The sequence below is a fragment of the Mirounga angustirostris genome, unplaced genomic scaffold (assembly GCF_029215605.1).
Source record: "Mirounga angustirostris isolate CCGP_5_RB_7025 unplaced genomic scaffold, mMirAng1.0.hap1 SCAF_5, whole genome shotgun sequence".
NCBI lineage: Eukaryota > Metazoa > Chordata > Mammalia > Carnivora > Phocidae > Mirounga > Mirounga angustirostris.
In genome coordinates this window covers 38889476-38912289 of record NW_026991713.1, presented here as the reverse complement: position 1 = coordinate 38912289, position 22814 = coordinate 38889476, and the positions used below count along the sequence as shown (strand labels likewise).

Sequence of the window (22814 nt, the reverse complement as noted above, 5' to 3'; positions counted from 1 at the left end):
CCTGCGTTCCTCTGGCTTCAGTATTTGAGGCAGGCCCATCTGCACATCCTGTGACAGGATGTTTCAGAACTTTTCCTTCAATTCCCATTGTAAATAAAAAACCTCAGGGTGGATACACCCAGATGCACATCCCAGCTAGTATGAACTGCCCAGGCCAAAGTTTCTGGTATACCTATAACAATCTTGCCCAAATTCATAGCACAGTTCAGAATCCAGGGCTTCAACTTGAATTTTTGTCCTTCTAAATTTCTTCCTGAGTTTTGGAATTTCTCCCATATGCTATCCTCAAGAGCAAAAGGAACTTTTCAAAGAAATGAAGAGTTAAATAATCCAGCACAACCTGTTTGTACAAGATTCTGTTTTGTTTCCATATTCAAGTTGCAAGTGTTTGGCTTGCTCAAAAGCAGGGTTGCCCAACTGGTCAAAAGCTATTAGGAGATTAGTCATGTGTGCAAACACAGGGACCAAGAGCTACATGTTTCTCTCCACCAGAGGCACTGAGAGTGTAAAGTGGGCCCAGTAAATTTGGTCCTAGTTAAGTATGCCAAAGAAAGCAAAGTTGCTAGAAGTTTTGGGCTTTTTTTGGCATTATTCCCCTTCTTGTGAGTTCAACTAGTGTTCCTAGGCAGACTTTGCACCCTTGCATGGGGGCAGACTAGCACCTGATTTTTCTGAAATTAGTATTTTAAGAAGCCATGCAAACTAACCTACTGACCGAAAATCTGGGTGCAATTATAAATCATCAGGTAAAGGACAAAACGTGGCATGGATATTGCTGCCCCAACACTGGTGCGCACTCCTTCAAACAACTGGCGTCTGCGGGCATCAAGCTCATCCCCAGTTTATCAGCAGAGGCAGATAAGGTAAGGGAAACATCTGCAGCCAGAGAGATTTCTGGAATTTTCCTACAGTGCTGAAATACCATCCAGAATTCAAGTGGGCCATATTTAGACAAAGATTGCCATGTTATTTTTTCTATCTTTTGTATTTTCCCTGCTATATAATAACATTAACACTCTTTACACAGGTCAGTACTATTTACCTAAGACTTTCCCACAGGTTTCCCTTCTTTCCTACCATCTCTTCTCAAAGGATCATGAGTACGTGCTATACTTTTTTGAGGGGAATAATAAAAGAGAGGAAAAGTGTATAGAAATTAGTCAGGTGGGGATTGTAACTCAGCAAATCCACATTTACTGAGGGGAAGATGGAGCTGAAAATTAGTCCCAAGGTTTAAAGATTATGTTTCAATAGAAGGCTTCCAGAGTTGGGCCAACACTGTGTTTCACAGCAGGTGAGGAGAGGAAAAAGTACAGAAAAACAAAATACAAGAAAATGCTATGGAAGATAACTCCTGAGTAAAACCTGACTAGGTGGAATGTTGACAAAGGCTGGAGATGGACTCAGGAGTTTTGGGGATGGCACCCGTGGCCTTCATCCACCTACGCACAACCCCGGGAACATTACCAAGAAGGCATCACGGCCTTTTCTTTTACAGGCACCCGCTTTACAGGACTGTGCCCCAGGAAATCAGGGAACAAGCACCTCTTTGCTTCCACCTTCTTTACAACTCCAAGATTTTGGCACACTGGGACAAACAAAAACAGGTAGGAAAGGATAAACAGAGGAGATTCCAGCCGTAACTGGCTAAATAGAGTTGCTTTAGAAAATAACTTGGCTTTAGTCTGTATTATTCTGAATGTATAATCAATGTGGCCCGTCTTTTTCCAGGAAAAAACTTTTGCTTTGCTTTTTTCCTTCTACACTTTCACTCAGAATGAATGGCTTCCTGATTCACATGCCCTCAGAAAATGTGTTTGGAATAGAGACTCCCTGGAATCACAGATTAAAATGCCAGCAGAATTGAGTATGTTCTTCCCTATTCTGAGCTGGTTAAATGAGAACTCATGCCGTTTTCCATGCAGGGAACTTCTCAGGTAAGACTATTAAAGCCATGGAGCCATCTACTTAGTGTGGTTATTAAAATCTAGTGTGCTTATTAAAATCCTATGGCACTCAGGTAAATAGTGTGTAAATTGGCAGCCAGAACTTCTCTTCCCGTTCAGGCCTCTATATTTCCTGGATCTATAGAAGCAAAGCAAATAGGAAATATTTGGGCCTTCTCACCCATTTTGAAGATATTAACTGAGCACCTGTCCAATGTATTAGCCACTGGAGTACAATAATGAACAAGATCTAGCAGTCTTTGCCTTCAGAGTCTAGAGTCATGAGGGAAACAAGCCAGTTAAAGGCAATTATAACTTCACATCCACTAGGGTAACTATCATTTTAAAATGACACAAAAAACAGTACATAACAAGTGTTGGCAAGGAGGTGGAAAAATTAGAACCCTCACAGACTGTTGTGGGAATATAAAATGGTATAGAAATGGTGTAGAAAACAGTTACCACATGACCCATCAATTCCATCTTTAGGTACATATCCAAGAGAATTAGAAACATATGATCACACAAAAACTTGTACACAAATGTTCCTAAGAAGCATTATTCATAATAGCCAAAAAGAGAAAATGACCCAAACATCCATAAACTAATAAATTAATGGCTGGATGAGCAAAAGGTAGTATATTCATACCATGGAATATGATTCAGCCATAAAAAGGAATGGAGTACTGACACGTACTACAAAATGAACCTTACATTATGCTTAAAGAAGCCAGACACAAAAAGACAAATATTGTATGATTCCAATTATATGAAATGCCTAGAACAGGCAAATACATAGAGGTAGAAATTAGATTAGCAGTTGTCAGTGGATGGGAGAAGGGGGGATTGGGGAGTGACTATGAATAGGTGTGTGATTTCTTTGGGGGATGATAAAAATGTTCTGAAATTATACAGTGGTGATGGGTGCATAACCCTATAAATATAAAAACCACTGAATTGTATGCTTTAAAAGGGTGAATTTTATGGTATGTAAATTGTATCTCAGTAAAATGATGTAATTATAATGCCATGTGACAAGTACCTCATTAGAACAGAGTGCTGTTTGACATATTTGGAGTGGAGCTGGAGGAGTCCACAAAGGCTTTCTGAAAGAGGCGGTTCTCAGAGACCACGAAAGACAAGTAGGAGTAAGAGAGACAAAGGAGGAGGAATGATCAATGCTGAAGAGAGAGCAAAGCATGCCCCGTGCTGAGGGAAGAGAGCACATGGTACTGGGGGGGAGGGGGGGAGGGTGCAGAAAGTTCTGCTAAGCCGAAGCAGTGCTGGCAGTGGGCCGAGGAGAGAACGGAGCCTAGGGCTAGAAGGGGCTGACAGGCTATGCTAAAGACTTTGGACTTTGTCCTGATTATAAGGGAAAACCCTTGCAAGAGTTAAAGCTCAGGAGCAACAGATCTGCTCTGCTCTTCGGAAGGGTGCTTCCAAGTGCAGTGTGAAAAACAGACTGGAAGTGAAGCAAGGCTAGTGGCTGGGGGATTAATTAGGTTACAGCACTAATACAAGTCAGAACTGACCAAATAGGGAAAACTGGAAGGTACTGGGGAAGTTTATCCAAACTCTCTGTAATGCCCTGCCAACCCTAACAGCACTGGACTCCCCCAGAGCAAGAAGATAATAGTTTCGTAAGGAGGTAGTGCTGAGGCTGACAGCCGGCCCTATCCCCGCTTTTAGTCTAAACTTTATATTCAACCCCCTCTAGACTTGGCTTCTCTTTTCAGACCACCATGACCATAAAGATCCTCACCATTTCCAATGGAAAACTAGTCTACTCTTCATAGAGTATGAAATTGAGAGTCAGAAACACTTGGATTTCAAATTCCTACTCTGCCATTTTCAAACTATGTGACCTTGAGTAAGCCATTCCATTTCTGATCTGTTTTCTTCAAATGTGAAATTTGGAAGATACTACCTATCTCATAGTTTTTACTGAGGGTTGTGACTACAAATGTAAAAAGAAGCTTTCTACCAGGTCTGTCCTGTAGTGGGTGCCCAATAAATGTGGTTCTGTACCATTCAAGCCCTCTGAGATGGTAACTCTGTGGTTAAAGTTTCCATCATAATTCTTCAATGCGAGCATGAAGTTGAAGAGTAGTAAGTCAGTCTTAGGCACGGTGCTGTCAATATTTTAGCAAGCTAGGAAAGACTATTCCACTAACAACCTAGAAATAGGTATTTGCCCAGATGACAAACATAAGTCATGCATCCATGGCTCCTTAAGTACGACTTCAAAATCAAATATATTTAAATTAATTCTTAAAAAGAAAGTCTGAGAGCTCCTCAGACAAGTCATGAAACAGGGCTTGTTTACACCCAAACGGAAAGGCCAAAGTTCCAGGTAAAGGCTCTCCTTTCTAGCAGTTCAGCATAACTCCCAGGCAGCAGACCATATAAATAGTTTGAGGCACTGAACAAATGGAATGCTGTCTGGAATGATAATGTGGAGAGAGAAAAACAGGTCATGTAAACACAGCAGGCAATTTAATATAAAGAAACACATTTAACAAGCCACCTAGAGCTTTCTAGGCACAAGTGTCTGATTAGGTTTTTATGCAGAAAGGAACACATTTAAAGAACAGGCAAGAATAGAAAGTATCACAAAATGTCTTAAAGCCTTACTTAAGGAGCTTATTGTTATCAGCACTAAAACCAAGGTCTTTACTCTTCTCCTTTCCCAGGTTGCAATTTCTAGTGATAAAATGTAATTTTAACACTGATGTAACCTAAACAAGCCCCTAAACTTCCGGAAAGATTTCTCTCTCTCCCTTTCTCTCTCTCTCTCTCACACCCACACCCAATTATCTTCCATGTATTTGAAATGTTTCCCTCTGACCCTCTTCCTATCCTAAGAAAATTTACCTCCAAAGAAACAACAATCTTCCCAAGTAATTTTCTTTCTTCGCGGATCACTGTAATGGGTTTCCGAAAGCACAAGGTGGCAGAAGCGCACTAGAAATGCAACTGGAATCAGCTTGGGCATCCTGGAAACTGCAGCAACAATCAAGTTATTTTTTAGAAAAATAAAAGAGACTTCTCCGTTGTAAGAACAAATATGCTCAATAAAGTTTGGGAAATATAACTGTAAAAAGAAGAAAGAATTCTATCACCCAGAGATACAAATGTTTAATTCTTCTTCCAACTATCTCAGTAGTTGTGATTATACTAGAATATGCAACTTTATATCCTCCTTTTTAAACTTTAATAAGGTAAGCACTTTCGAACCTTATTTATTCATATATCTCGTTTCAAAAAAGATTTAAGGCATCTTCATATGTCCATATTTTTGTAAACCCTTTAAAAAGTTCATTTATTAGACTGTGGCTTATTTAATCTAGCCATTTTCCTATTACCAACAACTATTTTAAGTGAAACATACTCAATAATGTCTCACCCAGTAAATTTACATTTTTAAGATGCCATTTCCAAAAAGAAAAAACCCAATTATCAGAGAGAATCAGAACTGAACAAATATAATGGTAACCATTTTTTTCTAAAACAGAGAATGAAATGATGGTATCCTTCTCTGTCCAAACAGCATCTACTCAAAGACCTTTGTAACTCCAGTAAGCAAGTACAGAACATATGATCTCTTGAGCTGACCTGTGTGTAATTGGATCTTATTTTTCAAACCTCTATCTATAGTGTATAATATGAATTATATGCGTGTATAATTGTATATTTATGTATAATTTTATATGTAGGAAATACTGCCTAATAAATTTTTTTAAATATTTCAGTTCTTCCCAAAGCAGCCAAAGGTCATTTATACTTTTAAAAGACTGCCACTAATTAGATTTGCTCCTGGAAAATTAACCAAAGCCAAAATTTATTACTGCTTTGGAATCATGAATCTGAATGCTGAAAAGAACTGTATACAAGTACCTTTGGTCGAGTCACCCATTATTATTTCCCTCTATTCAGGCAAGTGAAGCCTGCACCAGTTATCAGGCAACTAAGTAGGAGGCGTGGTACTTAGAACTCTGTAGCACCTGGAAAAATTTCGTATGTTTCAGGTCCTTAATTCATACCTTTAACACACAGGTCAAACTGAGAAATTAGAAATAATGTGATGACTCCTCCCCTTTTTTAAATGAAAACTTAATTTGTTAAATGAGCAAAATACTGACTTCTGTAGGAGGGAAAATTCAATTGTCAGGAACAAATATTACATTCAAGAAACTCCTGAATGCTAAGTCCTGACTCTCTCCTTTGTCAGAACTTAGTAGGTACCACATGAAATTCTCTTCAAAGAACAACTCCACTCATGACTCCCCCCACCCCAGTCAGAACTCCAAACTAAAGGGCTCTCACTCTGATGGCTTCACTAGCTCCTTCCCAGCCTCCTCCTTCCCAGGCAGCTTTGAAAAAGTTTCTCTTTTATTCAAATGCTCTCAGTCAGTTCACAGAGGGGATTTCTTCTCCTCTGAGCACCAATGTTAAGTCTTCAGGGTTCAATACATTGCAAGTTGGAAATAGTGGAAGGGGTAAAAAATCAGCTTAAAGAAATTCATTATTAGTGCAGGAACTTACTGCACTTTCTCCACATTTCTTCTCCTTAGGCCTATATAAGAAGCTCAAGAGTCGGCGCCTGGGTGGCTCAGTCGGTTAAGCGACTGCCTTCGGCTCAGGTCATGATCCTGGAGTCCCAGGATCGAGTCCCGCAGTCCCGCATCCGGCTCCCTGCTCAGCGGGGGGTCTGCTTCCCCCTCTGCCCTCTCATGCTCTCTGTCTCTCATTCTCTCTCAAATAAATAAATAAAATCTTTAAAAAAAAAAAAAAAAGAAGCTCAAGAGTCTAGATAATCTGACTGTAAACTCAGTTTCAGAAACTTTTTCTGCCTCCCTGATTGCTGAGGTTCCCCAAAGATTGGGCTTATCTATTTCCAGAGTCCTGGAGAAGATGAAGAAGCAAGAGCCTTGTCTATGGAGCATCCACATGTTAAAAGCCTAGAGACTGTGGTTTGGGAAAGCTGAAAAAGTAAACACCAACTACGATGACTGGAGACGCTGATTTTTCCTTTGCTCAGTCTTGTCCCCAAACTTCCAATAAAAATAATTTAGGTTTTTGCCCTCAGAACTATTCCTTACAGAAACTGCTTACCATCATACAAGAATAGCTTCCCCTTTTTTTTTGTTTATTTGTTTTTCCTCTATTTCTATTCTTTCCCACATAGATTAAACCAAAATAAGATTAGCCAGAGCGAATTTGATTCCAATCCAAACCACACACTCTATGTATTCCATTCCAAATCAAGCTTAATTTACTGACTTCCTTGGGTCCCAACTGAATGACCTACTGGAATTCATGAACAAGGTCACAGAATATTATTGCAGGCCAAAAAAAGAATGTGAAAAACACAAACAAGCCTGGAAACAGATTGGCCCAAAGACATGACTTGGTTAAGATGTTTTTTGTGGAATTCAAATGATAAAAGATCAAGTCTTCTGACAGAAAAAACAGCTAACAGAGAAGCAGATGCATTTGCATTTACATATCATTCATTCATTCATTCAGCAAATATTTATTGAGTACCTATCATACAATCGGCCCTTCCATACTCACGGACCTTACAATAGTATAAGAGACTTGAAGAGAACATCTGCTTTTCTGGTGCCCAATTTTGCACTGAACAACTGTATGTTGTGAAATCTGTGGGCATAAGCTTTATTTTTTATCTGCTTTATCTTTTGGTATTTTAGAAGCTGAATTAAAAACCTCCCTTTTGATTCTGGCAACCCATAACTTTTGGATTCTTTAATCCAAAGGATTTTAGACTTTTTTTTTAACCTTCTTTGAAGTCAAGATTGACCTCTAAAAGATAGAGCCAATTTCATTTGATAACAATATAAGAGCTAATAACATAACAGCTTTATATGGTTTTAAACTAGTGATAAGTCACTAATACTGTTATAGCTCATGTTACAAACTTCCACAATATTTTGGATCGAGAATTCCTCCCTATGATTCAGAAGATTCCTGCTTAGTCCTTAATCTTTGGTTTTGCTTTAACAACATATCATCTGCCCCATTTGGTTTAAAAACAAAAATTAAACACATGATAACAACAGAGTATAAATAGATCAGACTTTCATAAATAGAACAAAAATGTTCACTTCTTGGTTAGCGCATGTCATTTTGGTGGACAGGAAATCAGAAAAACTATTTTAGTTCCCATTTCAGCATTATTTAGCTGATTAACTTTGGGCAAGTCTCTCAATTAAATCGGTATGAAAATTGTCCTTTAAGTTTTACAAGCAGTACAAAATCATTAATTGTAAAATATTTTACATAGTTTCTAGTGCTACTGGTATATGAATTCTGAAAAGGTCCAGAAAAAAAAACCCATTTCCAGTTTCATCTCATGTAATATCTTAAGAGACAAGGTACATTTTTTTGAGGTTTCTTGTTTAATATCTAGAATATTGTGTTCACATTCAATGAATTCTTTAAATTCCTTTTACTGACATTCATTTGGACCATGAATCCAGAATCATGGAGGTATTTTCCCTATTACAAGAATAGACTGACTGGTTTGCTCAAGTTACACAGTAAGTTAGTAGCAGGATCAAAGGTCAAAATCTCTGATCGATATCCTAAGCATGCCAGGATCATTAGGTAACACCTCTGCTATCAAGTGAGAACTGTGACACCCTCTCTAATATCAACAGAATTCTCTGAGCCTTATTTTAGCCATCAGTTCTTTCAGTTCACATACTAAATCTTTTTACCAGATCTGCTGCCTTCTCTTTCTCTATTCATGCCTAACGAGCAAAGACACAGATAAAAGGAAACCTGTAAGTGCAGAGGCAAAGAATGTGAATAATCCACAAGCCAGAAAAACCTGACTAAATGAGAATTGACTAAATGGATTTCTTTTCTACAGTTTAGAAAGTGAATTTCCTGAAATCATATGTTGAGTCTCAGGATATACAGCAAGGTACAATGTGAGTGCAATTAAATTTCATGAAAACTTTTACATAGTCATAACATGGAAATGAGTAAGCTAAAAGAGAAAGAAAACACCTGTCACAACTCTGTTACCAGAATAAAACAGTAAAAAATCATCAAAATCTTCCAGAAAAGTTAGTATAGTCATCCAAGGTCATTTACAAATTGGCTGGAGAAGATCTATGGGTAATACAGACCCAGTCCTTACAGATTAGGAAGAACTGGAGGATAGAGACAAAGCATATGTGGAAATAACAATACCAATCGTTCTGCATTTACCATATGACACATATTGATCCAGGCATTCTTTACATCTTACTTAATTCTTACAAATGCTAGATCGTAAAGTTTCACCAATCCTTTCAGAGAATTAATCTCTCCTTCCTCTGTGCTTGTTTATATTATGTCTATCCTTTAACTATATGTAAATTTATTGAAAACAGAGGCAGTCTGATTGCTTTTAGTACTGCCTTGGGCATCTATCATAGTGCCCTGCCCAATAAACAGTACAGTTTAAATGAGTTGTTTTCAAACTTTGGATGCATAAGAATTATCAACAGATTTGTTAAAAGGGCAAATCCCCAGGCTCCAGAAAACTGGACTCAGTCAGTACAGCTGAACTGAATCTAGTGATTAATTCAGATATTCAATAAACATTTAATAAGTACTCTATGTGGTACGTGTTATTAACTCCACTTTATAGACAAAGAAAGACATGGGTAAAGTAACTTCCTAACAGTCATAAAACTTGTAATAAATAAGACTCAGAGTTAGGCTAACATAGCAATCAATCAAGGTTCTCATTCACTCATTCATTCTTTCTTACATTTACTTACTCAACAAGTATTTGAAAACCTCCTATGGGCTTTCAAAAGGAAAATGTAGGCAGACACTAAATGTCAATTATTTCTGTACCATTAGCTGACAGTCCTGGAAAAGCTTTCCCCTACCAATGTAGCCCGGAGTAGCCATCAGAAAGGGTGCACATCTAGAGGAGGAAAGGGATGTCCTAGAGTTTTATTTCTAGATACAGCAGCAATTCACTATTTTAGGAATAGCTTTTTACTTTGTATACTAAATTTTTTCAATTGGGAATATATTTTTTAAAATACCCTTTCAATCTCTTTTCCTGTGTAGCGGCTTAGTTGGCTATTTTTAAGACATTAAGAAAATCCAACTATCTTCTTCAATCCATTACCTTTGGTACCCCTACCAATTTAAATTGAAGTCCCAAATATTTTTAGTTGAAAAACTAAACTCTATTGCCTGCCTTAATTTTTCTTACTAATCTCACTCATAGGGAAAAAAAAGTTCCTATTTCTGAACTTAATTAAAATAGAGATTGGGGCACCTGGGTGGCTCAGTTGGTTGAGCACCCTACTCTTGAGTTCAGCTCAGGTCATGATCTCAGGGTTGTGAGCTCAAGCCCCATGTCGGGCTCTGTGCTCAGCAGGGAGTCTGCTGGAGATTCTCCCTCTCCCTCTCCCTCTGCCCCTCTTCATGTGCAAATACGCTCTCTCTCTCTAAAAATAAATAAATCTTAAGTAAATAAAATAGATGAAACTTTCTTATACTTTACAAATTTCATATAATGACAAGGAAATCAGCTGTTTAAGCTGAGCAAGGTAATATCCTACTAGAGTGATATTAATCAGATATGTAAGATCTAAGAATGGGCAAGTATAAAATCCAGTATTTGAGGAGAGAATACAACAAAAGGAATGAGACTATGTGTACAATTTCAAATTAATATATATAATTGGACAATAAAATGTCCACATGCCAGTTAACTCTTTTTTTAGGTCAGAAGACAAACATTCCTTTCAAATTTGTGCAATTCAGAGGGAAAAATGTTTTGTTCTAATCCTTTTTTAAATACCCCTGTGGCATTGTGCCACAAAAAAAATCATCCCCAGTACCTACACCTATAATTCCCATCCTCTGTTTTGCTGCCTTACAGTATGCATATCCAAATCAACAAAAACTCCTTCTTGTTATCAAGGAGCAGGTCACTAGACAAACAACCTCTTGCTTTGATATGCTTGCTATTCTCTGTTATCAGGACATACTGGTCACTAGTAATCAGGTACACTGAAAAAACAAGTGGAGAAGTAGAGAAAGAAATTGACTTGTTGCCAACCTTCATGAATTCATGCTGATTCACCCTGTTTGTTTAATTCCCATATCAGCTTGGCTAATGACACTGCCCTGGAACATATTTGTTCAAGAGTCCAGGCAGAGGCATTTCTTAGTAGGAAAGCAGGCCCAGGATGAGGCTGGGGATTTGAAAGAAGGGAGACCTACCTGGGAAATACTCAGAGCTTCTCAAGTAAACTAACTCAAGAAGCTCTTTATTTCTAAAAGATATTTTCCTTTACCCAAGGCTTTGCTCAATGTTCCTTCAATAGCTACATTTAGCAGGGGATATAGAGATTATATTACACTTGAATCAATACATACTGCATTCTTTTTTAGGACAGAGTTTTGACTTGCTTCTAAGGACAGATAACCTCCCTAGAAAAACAGATATATAAAACCAGATGGTAGTTTTATTACTTATCCAGAGCTTCCTGATTTTTTTTTTTTTAATTTCAGGAAAGAGAACCATTATAATGTTCTCAACTTCCCTGGCACAAATCACACAATAAGAGTTACTTCATTTTAATTCTTTTCCCATCATAGCTATGAACAGGCATTGTATCACATATCTTACATGATTTATCTCATTCATTCTTCACAATTGACAAGTTAGTACTACTTTGTCTTGTTGCAGATGGTGAAATTATAAAGCAACTTGCTCAAGGTCACACAGCTAACAGTGGTACAGCCAGGATCTGAATTCAAGTAGGTCTAACTTGGAAACTCATGCTCAAGTGGGTTGGAAGCTGTCACTTCAATAGGTAGTGTGTATACAAAGAGCATTAGATGCGGCCCTCAGCTGTAATACCATGATTCATTAGATGATGAATACATTTCCTAAATATTCCTGGCTATGGTTGATACCAACCCTCCCTCCCCAACTCCTTCAAAGTTTGCTTCAAATGCTAGGTCCTAAAGAAGTCTATCCCAGTCCTTTAGGAATTCAATCTCTCACTCCTCTTTTACTTGTGTAGATTCTATTCTTTAACCATATGTAAGCTTTTTGGGAACAGAGACAGTCTTACTCCTTTGAATATTCCTGTGGATGCCAGGGGACTCAGGTGTAGAAAGAGAGGAACTATCACACTTAAAACACTGCCTCCGACTATCTGTGACACTAAATTGAAATCATGTTCTAAAGAGATAAAGAGTTAATTTCTCTTCTCCATCAAAAAGTAAGTTTTATAACTTTCTGTATCTTATAGTGTTTTGTAATCTCTAACCTTCCCTCTAAACAGACCCATGTTACAGACTAATCTTGTCAGTAGTCAGACACCTCAGTTTTCAGGTCCTAGCAAGATATGATTCCACTTATACCACCATGTAACATCAGGGTAAATGACATGCTCTTCTCAGTCTTACCTCCTCATCTGCACAGAGATCATCAGCTTTTTAAATGTTAGGAAGATATTATAAACCCATTTGAGACCAAATAAGAGAACCTCCTCAAGTAGCCTGGGAAAGAGAAACAGCTCATACCAAATTTCTATTTTTAAGAGTTTTTAAAAATCTAAGTATAAAAAGACTAATGCTAGTCTATAAGTGAACCAAGGGTAAATCCTCAAAACTGGATCTAATTCTCCCACATATGAAATGAAATAAATTTTTTAGGCAAGAACCACAGCAAAAGGATAAAATGTCCTAACCACTCAGTTACAAAAAAAAAAAGGCAATTGATGATTTCATCACAGGGAAGTGTTTCTCAAGTAACTAGACAACAAAAGCCTGTAAAGTACACTGTACTTAGTTCCACCTCAACTGCAGAGCTCAGAAGAAAAGAAAAATTCAGGAAGAAATAGTTTTATTTAGCTGTGGGTGACTTTGGGAATTTATGAGCTATAGGAACACAGATATTTGAGATCCATTATAAAATTAAACATAGAAACTGAATAATTACAAATACTTCCGAAGATCAGAAGGTACTAGAAAATTGGGGCCTTGACTCCCACTGAGGACTTACTAGCATCAGCCACTGAAGACATGATTTTGGGGCAAAACTAAAATTCATATAACAAATTAATGACAATATGAATTCATGCTCTAAATCAACAATCACTCTCAATTTCTCAAGATCAGGGGAATAAATCCTTTCCAAACATTAGATTTATAAGCATGATTTTGAGAACACAAACTATATAGCCCATGACATGTATCAAGGCTACCATTGCTGTCAAAAGATAAATGAATTTCAATTCTCATCTTTTGGAAAGGTCCAAAGAACATTCTAAGAAGCAACCACTCCTCAACCCTATGTCCACTTTTTTACTGGAAAATAAAGAATAAAATGATGTAGATTAGGATTTTTTCACTGCTGTCCCTTGTACCTAGAACAAAGCTTAGCACAAAGTAGTGTATAGTAAGTATTTGTGAACCAATACAAGATGCAAGAATTTAGGCTACAGCTGGTTTCCATATTCAGGAATAAAAGAGTGGATCCTTCCTTCTGGATGAAGGTATTGGCAGGAGTAAAGGATTTTGCCAATATTAATTATTAGGTGCTCCCCTAGGATGGCTGCCAGCAACTGGGTTTTATTCAGAGCACAGTTTAAGGACTCTTGATGGCCCAATCAGTCACATGGTAACTTCACAACCTGCCTTAGCCATCATCCAACTTTTTTTTTCATTTAAAAAAGTAAAAAAAAAAAAAAAAAGGTAAAGTAGTTTATATTAAGCAACATGTACCCTAACACTCAACTTGATGCCTTCTAAAAAAAATCTAGTGTAGGCTGTTCTTTCAGCCAACCGGTCCCGTCCCCCTTCTTTAATAAACCACCATTTTGCACCAAAGACATCTCAAGAATTCTTTCTTAGTCGTCGGCTCCTGAACTCAACCCACCGAATTTCACCTATAGTCCAAAACCCCATCAAGAAGAGCAACCCTTGGACTTAACACCACCCACTTCAGATTTCCCCACCAGGTGCGGGAACCTCAGGATATATTGGGGACCTCGAGGAGAGGAATCCGCCCACATCTATAGTATCTCTCCACTTAGTGCTGAGACTCCGTCCCTACTATGATTTCACATCAACAGATGATTCTTACCACCCACAGAGATACTTCCTTACTGACTTCCTGTCAGCCTTAGATTCAGCTGCCTCCCCTTTCGTAACTCCCCTGGGTAGGGACATCTCTGCCCCTTTTCAGCAGGAGGACGTTTTACAGAAAATGAGACCTTCCGCCTTCAACAACCTTAGATTTAAGGGTCAAAATTGCTCAGGGAGGAAATGAGGAGGGAGCAGAAGGGGCTAGCTGAAGACAAAGCAGAAGCATACACCCTGCAACCTCTTCCACCCCCACCCCCACTCTGGGTGGGACATGAGTGACATTCTTCCAGGAATCTCCCAGCTGTTTTAAGGTTAATACCTTGCTGGGGGAGAAACAACCTTGACAATGGCAAAGTCTCTGGTATCTTGTAAATCAGTCCTCTTTAGCATATGAAAAGTTCTTTTGAAATCTCCCTTTTCCTTACTTGCCCCAACATGGGGACAGAACCCATGCTTTAATAAACCACCATTTTGCACCAAAAAAAAAAAAAAAAATCTAGTGTAGTTAACATACAGTGTGGTATTAGTTTTAGGTGTACAATATAGTGATTCAACAATTTTGTTACTCAGTGCTCATCAAGATAAAAGTACTCTTGTAACTCCCTCACCTATATCACCCATCCTTTTTCTGGTAACTATCAGTTTGTTCTCCATAGTTAAGAGTCTGTTTCTTGGTTTGTCTTTTTTTTTTTTCCCTTTGTTCATTTGTTTCTTAAATTCCACGAGTGAAATTATGTCTTTCTCTGACTTATTTCACTTATACTCTCTATCTCCACCCATTCACCGCAAATGGCAAGATTTCATTCTTTCTTATGGCTGAGAAATATTCCATTGTATATTACATATACCCCCCACTCCACACACACATTTTCTTCATCCATTCATCCATCAGTGGACACTTGGGCTGCTTCCATATTTTGGCTATTGTAAATAATGCTGCAATAAACACAGGGGCACATATATCTTTTCAAATTAGTGTTTTCATATTCTTTAGGTAAATAATCTGAGGTGGAATTACTGGATCATATGGTAGTTCTATGTTTAATTTTTTAGGACCCTCCGTCCTGTTTTCCACAGTTGCTGCACCAGTTTGCATTCCATCATCCAACATTCTTAGTCCTCCTCTTCACCAGGACTGCCTCACAACCAGCTGTGAAGACTTATCAATGGCTGGCACCACTGCATAGAGTCTCATTTAGAGGTGACTAGAGATGGAAATGTCTAGTCTCTATTAAAATCCATAGTATGAGTTTGAGTCAAATTTTAATGTGGTGGGGTGAAGAAACTGCAATTTGGTCACTTTTTTATGAATTTTAGCTTATTATATAAGCTCTCTTTTCACACCCAACTTACAGAATATCTATACATTTTTACACAGTTATGTGGCTGCATTCTAACTTGAACACTTTCAAGTGATTTACCTACTCAAATAAAATCTTGACTTTTAATAATTAATCTGAGATTCTCAACAAGCATGAATAAATTTCAAAAAAATCAAGATATGTTTAAGATCTACCTTCTATTTGCACAGAAAATGAATGAGAAAATATTTAAATGAAAAATGGCAAAGGAACAAGTAGACTTCTGTCACCTCCTTAAAAATTTTCCAGTAAAAGTACAAGTTGGAATGTTTCAATATCCATATAGTTTTCACAGTTAAGAAGAGCTCTATAAATGTCCTCTGGTTTTTATATCATCTGATAATTTCAATGGCTATCAAGGCTTTAATTTTCCACAAAGAAAGGTAGCTCTTGATTCTGGGTCTTGAAAAGGAATGTACAGGATGAGAATGAACACCTTATGCTGGAAACAAGGAAGGGCCAAAAGGACACAAAAGCCAACTTGGAAGGGACTCCTACTAGCTAAATATGAGACAATGTAGACATAAAAATAATAACTGCAGTGGACTAAAACACACTAAATATATAAACAAACATATGACTTACCTTTGGAGGTTCCTTTGGCTGTGGCCTATTATTATTAAAATGATAAAGGGAAGCAATATGATCTTATCTTACTCATATTTTAAGGAATCAAGTAATTGATAAATGGAAGTTTCCCTTTAAAGAATTCCAACTACAATTCCAATGTAAATAGAATGATAGAATTAGAAAACTATATGATCTAATGATATAATGGGTCTGGGCAATAATTATCAATGTTTGCTAAACTATTACATAAAAGGTTGATGAGAAACTTTAAAATAGAGTAATGAAGCTAACAGTATCTGAATCTGTTATTCTTAACATTACTAAAAAGTGAGAAAAGACATAGGGTACCTCCTTATGTGATTCAATACAAAGTACACACACCTATGAATTATTGTCCAAAAGTATATATATTGAATCTAATAAAGCCTTTACATCTAATCAACAATTTGCAGGAAACACCGGGGATAGAGGAACAAATTAAACAGCATCATTAAGATGTAATCAGTCAAATCCAGAATGTGGAAAATTCTACAGAGCAAATTATCTAATTTCTTCAATTTGAAAAATGGCATAAAAATTGGAGATGTGTGTAATTTATAGGCTAAAAAAGACTTAAGAGACACACCAACCAAATGACTCTCATTTGGATCTTTATTTGAATAAACTAACAGTAAAAGGACACTTTTGAGGTATCTGGGGAAATTTGAACATAACGTACTTACTACCTGATGTGAGAGCCATGCAAAGGGGCCTCTTCTAACCTCCTACTGTGGGGAGGGTAATTAACTGACAGTTCTAGCTGCTGTGGTCTGAATCCACCATGGTCTTCAATGTTTATCCCTGCTTCCTACTTCCTACGGCTGCTTCCTATGGCTGTTCCCTGCCAACAAAAGAGTATAGCAGGAATACAAAGTCAAGCCCACTCCTGTAAGATGTGGGTCTACTCTGATGAACAGGCACCTTTGGTCTGAGGACTTTTACACCTTCCTAAAACTTTTTTCAAACTGCACTATGTATTAAGACTGCCTGCTCAGCCATCCTTCTTCCCTCTCTCCTTCATAGTAGTCAGACCTGTACTGAGGTCTGCCAGCCTCTCCTAGCTCCTCACAGGTATTTTCCCCCAATAAATCCCTTGCAGTCCTTCCCCTCAAGAACCCAATCTAAACAGATGATATCAAGAAATTAGCATTAAATTTGTTAGGTATGATAATATTGTGGTTATTTTTTAAGTCCTTATCTATTAGGGATACATTCTCAAGTTTTTATAGGTGAAATGATAGGATGATTGAAATTTAACTTTAAAATACCCCAGCAAAAAAAAAAAGAAAAAAATGGGGGATAAAATAAGAGTAGCAATATATGGATCATTATTTTATCAACTTCTGTGCATATCTGAACATGGCCATAGTAACAAGTGAGAAATACCTGACCTGTAATCCTCAAAAGCTCATCAAATCCTGTCAAGGTCATCAAAAATAAGAAAAGTCTAAGAAACTTTCACAACTAAGAGGAGTGTTACGAGATATAACTACTAAATGTAATGTGGTATCTTAGATTGGATCCAGGAACATTAGGGAAAAAGTGAGGAAATATGAATCAAGTATGGACTTTAATAATAATGTATCAGTACTGGTTCATTAATTGTGACAAATGTACCATACTAATGTCAAACATTAGTAATGAGGCAAACTGGGTGTGAGGTATTCAAGTACTCTCTGTACTACCTTCATGGTAATTCTATAATCTAAAATTGCTCTAAAGTATTTAAAAAGCAGAAATAATTAAAAATAATAAACTATCTGGAAATAAAAAAATTATTCTAAATCAATAAACATAGACTTTAAAATTTTTCTTTACTCACTGATATGCAACACTGGATTTCTCCTCACTGATCAAATAGCTAGAAGATGTTACTGATTTTCTGAGTTCACAGTAAACTGAAGATTCAACCTCCCCATGAGCCACCCCAGTGTCCACACATGCAAAAAACAAAACAAAACAAAGACCAACAAAAACAAAACTGTAACTAATGAAATATACATTTATTTGTTCCAATCAAGTTTTAGAATTTGAAAAAAATGCATTCGTTACTAAAAACCTTCAGGCAATAACAGAGATCCAGCTTAACACAGTAAAACAAAGATTTCATTCCACAGTCTCCTGGACTTAAGAATCCATTTGAGTTCCAGAGATAATACTAAACTAATGCAGTTATGTCAAGCCACTAATCTCCACACTGGGGCTTTTCCTGATACAGTCTTTTGCACTGTAAGCAACAACAAAAAGACCACTTTTTTTTTTTTTAACAAGTTCATGCTATATTATTTATATAATGTCCAAAGAAAGACCAAGATCTTTCCCTAAAAATAGAAATGCACAATGCAAACTTGCAAGCTTTGACCTGCATCAGAATCACTTGAAGGGCCTGTTAAAACATAGATTGCTGAGCCCACCTCATTCAGGTGTTGGGTGGGGCCCAAGAGTTACTATTTCTAAGAGGTTTCTTTGTGAAGCCAGTACTGCTGGTGTGGAGACCACACTTTGAGAACCACTGGCAAAATGTTTAATAGGACAAGGATTATGTCATAAAAGTGAGTATGTTACAGTGTAAGCACAAAGCACTGCTTCGTAACTTTGGGCAAATTACCCTTCCTAATCTGTACTTGGCACTTTAAAGAATCAAATAAAAACAGTATTTAAGGCACTCAACACAATGCCTGGCAAATAGTGCTACTGAATTTCTAATTATTTAATGTTGTTATGCTATACTACATGTGTTAAAGTTGTGCTCAAATTGTTAACTACGTCAGTCACTGTACTTAGCTGAACCTCCTAAGGTACACTGATCTTAAAGGAGTTACAAGAAACAAAAGGCACTTTTAGGCCCCCTATGATCATCAATTAGCATTTCCAATGCCAAGTCATTCATCCCACTACAATTTTCGCTAAATCAGCGAGCTCAATGCATAATTTTACTTTAAATTAGTGATGTTGTTCATTGTCCCAAATCACCCATTCATGAAACTTTGATCAGCTATGGAAAGCTAATAATTTTCCTTTTCTTAACATTATATCAAATGAATGCATTCTTATCAAAAGTGATTGGCAGGTTCTTCAAAATGGGATTTCCTATGGCTTTGACTGATAGCTTTGGTTATACTTTTGCACTACAAGAATAAATCAAATACCTTTCTATTAATTTTGCACATTTTAATGTGAATAACACACTTAGCTGTCAAAACTGTTACTTTTCTTTCACATGTGTAAAGTCCAAGTCCAATCTACCTTTCTTAACTGGTTCATATTAATTTTTTTCATAATGCTCAACTATCTGACACCAAGTAGAGAGCTTCTTCCTTTATTAAACCTATCCTGGGCGCCTAGGTGGCTTAGTCGGTTAAGCATCTGCCTTTGGCGTGGGGTCCTGGGATCGAGCCCCTCATCAGACTTCCTGCTCGGTGGGGAGTCTGCTTCTCCCTCTCCCTCTGCCCCTGCTCATGGTCTCTCTCTCTCTCAAATAAATAAAATCTTTAAAAAAAAATTTTTAAAAACCCACCTTTACTCAGTCACATTCATTTTTTGAAAGTGAAGAGTAAAATTGCGCATTTGGTCCAATATTAAAAAGGAAGTTTTGCTTTCTAGCCTCCTTTTTAACCTTATCTGGTTAGACATCAAAATAAAATGAATGAATTGTAAAGGATATTATAACCAGTCCTATCTCTTTAACATGAAGGTCCAACATTACATAAATTCTCTCCAAAATGTAACTCTTGCAGAGGTGAAAAGAGAAACAAGACACAGGAGATTAAGAAAATATGTGGGTAGTATACAGCTACTGATAGAATTGTGTGCATGCACAGAGTGAATCTAGAAGAAAAAAAATACAGATTTGATAAAGTCTAAGATAAAGGGCTCCAGGTCCAATTAAGACTAAGAGACCTTACAAGTTTTTCGATAGGCTTGCTAATGGAGTAGGTTCTTATATAAGGACTTGAGACATTATCTAAACAGTCTGACTGAAGGATGCTTGTTCACTTGTTAGACATGTATGACATTACTGAGAAGATTAATTTAGAGTTCTAGAAGTAAAGAAGACTGATTAGCTTGTGCAGGTGTATGAAGAATGACACATTAGCAAAAGGTTATGTAAACCATTTACTCAAAAAACAAAGACCGGATTTGTACATTCTCAGACTCTTACTTAACTTTTTCAAACATTAAGGACCTGAAATTCTTTGAACACCATCAGATTTAGTTGATAATAGTTCCAATTCTGAATTAAGAAATTATTCATGTAGTTTTAAAACAAAGACAATTAAAATTTTTAGTCAGATTGAACATGTTTATACTTCCTTTCTTCAAGAAGTCCCACCACTGAAGTATACAGATCTTATCAATATAGCATTTTTATTTTTTTAAACATTTTTCCCTCTACAATAATGTATACTAAAGATTTAAATGTACTGCATACTGTTTTAGTAAGAGGCACACAAATTAATTAGAATATTAACATTATCCCTTAACTCCAAAAGTAAAATTCATGGTCAGGGTTTTACTGATAGTTCAGGGTGAAAAAAAAAATAACCAGTGTTGAAAAATAAATGAAAATTTATTTTTTTACTGAGTATTTATTATTTTACATGCAAAGCCTATTAAAAGTGAATCTGTATCAAGCTGACTATTCCACCATGAAAACCTATGCCATGGGAATTATGAAAGCTCTCTACACAATACTAATGTGGTCAATAAATTATCGAGGTGTTTTTCTACAAATATTTACTTAACTGATTTTTCAACAAAACAGTAAATTTTAGTTTTCATATGGTTGTTGCTGGTAGCAGCAGCCATCTAATACTTAAATCTAGAAGAAAAACCCTGACTAAAATAGCCAAATCTTCCAAGAAACAAGTTCACCAAAAGAGGCAATGTGTACCTATTAGGTATCCAGAAGAGGAATCAAAACAAAACAGGCGCATAATTAGTGTCCATCAAGTGATCATCACTAACATTCCATTATTACTAAAGCAATATGTGTCAGGATGTGAACTGCTTATTAGATGTAAATACCTAAAAACAAACTAGTAATCAATAATGTACAGAGAGAATACCATTAATAGTTTGTTGTATCTGAAATACACTGAATTCTTTTTATTTCATTACTGCTATAAATTCTTCAACAATGTTCTTTTCAAAAAGCATAATCACCTAAACAAAATATGGTAAGATATTTCCCAACAATGCATCAGGTCTTCCACTCCACCATTCAGTAAGTGCTGCAGCGAATTAAATGGTACCTATTATCTAGAGCTAAAAGACAATGGCTAGATAATACCAAAAAAAACCCCCACACTTTTGAATGAACTACTCAGATTAGACCAGCTAGTGCTAATTAAGAATGCACTTTGTGCTACTGACACACGCTACATAGACAGTACACTGCTAAATGAAGGGCTGGTCCATGTCCATTTTTAAAAAACATCTGTAAGAACTATAATTAGATATCTACTAGACTAATAAATACTTGCTAGAAGAATAGATATGAAAATTTAATGTATGTAGAGTCCTCATCCATAGTCCTCTCACATACTGACACGTTAACGGGTAGAGGATTTTAACGTGCTGTGAGAGTCTAGCTAAGTAAAATAAAAAAACAATATGGGTTCAGGTTTTCTAGGGTAATCTAGGTAATTTTTCAAGTTTGAGAATGACAACCAACTTCTAAACTTCAATGAGAAATTTAACAACATGGGGGAAGCACCTGAAGAGCAAAATGTTTGTTGTCTATTAGTATTACGCTTTCAGTTAAATGGAACAACAAAAGTGGCACTAGTTCTCACATAAATAATATATAAATTATGATCCTAGTTGATGGGATGTCCTTTACTTATGAGAGTGAGCATAGGAAGTCAAGCTTACTGTTACATATTAGAATGGTTCAGATACAATAAGAGAATGTTTAGCACTGACTTTAACATATTATTTTAAAGTTCTGACTCCTGAATGTTAGTTCTTTCTCACTTACTATTCCTCCCAATGAAAAGCTGGTGTGTTTCGTTTCTTATATTACAAGATGAAAATCTATGCCTGAATCTTGTAACAGGCTATTAACTAAACCATGAACAGTTATTAAATAAGTGCCAATACTGCATGGAACTTACTAGGCATGGACTCAAGATTATAAAACTACAAAAAAGATGAAAGATGACTATCACTGTACATATGAATATTGTCTAGGACATCAGATCAATGATCAACCCAAAGGTCTTTCCTGTTTTATATTACAGTGTTGAACTTACAAAGTCTATTATACTGACTTGTATTTTCAACAAAGTATTAGTGGACTCAAAATGTCCTATTTTAATTTCTAATTATAAAAATCCAGACTAATCCAGAAAACATAAACCCACATATAATTGAGGTAGGTTTTTCATCTTAGCAATACATTGCTTTAAACCACCATTAAAAAGTTAACTTTAAAAAAAAAAGAATACATTGCTTCATGTGTCTGCCCCCCGATACTTAATTTTCTATGTTTTAAACTGCTTGAGCCAGTGTAACAGTGCTAATCTCTATATTTAGTAAATTCCCTTAGAAATACATAAACACCACCCTCTTCCTCTCTAAAGGTAACTGTAGTGCAATAAAATTAATAACAATTCTAGAAAAATGAAAAATGGAGGTTACTTTGTAATTCTCAAATTAATGCATGTCAGAAATCAGGGGGACAAGTCATGTTCACTTTAAAATTAATAAACTTATTGTTTTGAAAATAATATCATAAACACAGTAA

At 36.5% G+C, this 22814-nt stretch overlaps 1 long non-coding RNA gene across 1 annotated transcript in view; it reads right to left on the bottom strand.

Annotated features, from left to right (window-relative positions):
- LOC135364406 (uncharacterized) overlaps nucleotides 1–15564 on the bottom strand; it is a 33175-nt gene extending 17611 nt beyond the window's left edge. Inside the window, exon 1 of the long non-coding RNA XR_010411427.1 lies at nucleotides 4821–15564. This is a non-coding gene — a long non-coding RNA (uncharacterized LOC135364406). The remainder of the gene's footprint in view (nucleotides 1–4820) is intronic.
- Nucleotides 15565–22814: the final 7250 nt, after the last annotated feature.